Genomic DNA, 551 nt, shown 5'->3' with positions numbered 1-551 from the left:
CTTCTATTCTCTGAAGTCTGAAGTTTGATCGTCCACGACACTCCTGTTATTCGCAACGCTACTACTGCGACTATCCCTTGTTAGAGATTGCACTGGATTAGATAGGAATTATTTTCATCTTATCTCTATGAGACATCTTGCTGTCCCATGTCTTGTATTTTGGAATATGCTCACCTACACTAATTCTATCCCTTTCTGATCCTTTTTCAGAAAGAAAGACTTGGATGGATCTAGTCGCTAATGTCAGCCACCTACTTCCTCTGTTTCAAAATATAGTGCTTCCTCTATTTCCGTGCTTCAAGTTTGACCATAAATTTAACCAATGAGACCCACTGCGGTAGGAACAAAAGTTATACCAGTGAATTCCTATTCAAAAGGAGTTTTCAATTATGTAATTTTTCCTTCCGCCGCAGTCGGTCTTGTTGGTTAAATTTATGGTCAAAATTGGACCTCAGAAACTCGGGCGCACTATATTTTGGAATGGAGGGAGTAGACCTCGATCCGATCGATCTACACATCAAAGTACGATCTAATTAGCTAGGGCATCTACA

The 551-nt window shown here is 40.1% G+C and overlaps 1 protein-coding gene across 1 annotated transcript in view; it reads left to right on the top strand.

Moving 5' to 3' along the window:
* Nucleotides 1-551, top strand: part of LOC119309034 (7-deoxyloganetin glucosyltransferase-like) — a 14,718-nt gene that overhangs the window by 1,721 nt on the left and 12,446 nt on the right. The window lies entirely within an intron of this gene.

This window comes from Triticum dicoccoides, chromosome 5B (genome assembly GCF_002162155.2).
Source record: "Triticum dicoccoides isolate Atlit2015 ecotype Zavitan chromosome 5B, WEW_v2.0, whole genome shotgun sequence".
Lineage (NCBI taxonomy): Eukaryota > Viridiplantae > Streptophyta > Magnoliopsida > Poales > Poaceae > Triticum > Triticum dicoccoides.
Note: the sequence above shows the minus strand (reverse complement) of the source record. Positions and strands in the feature narration are given on the sequence as shown.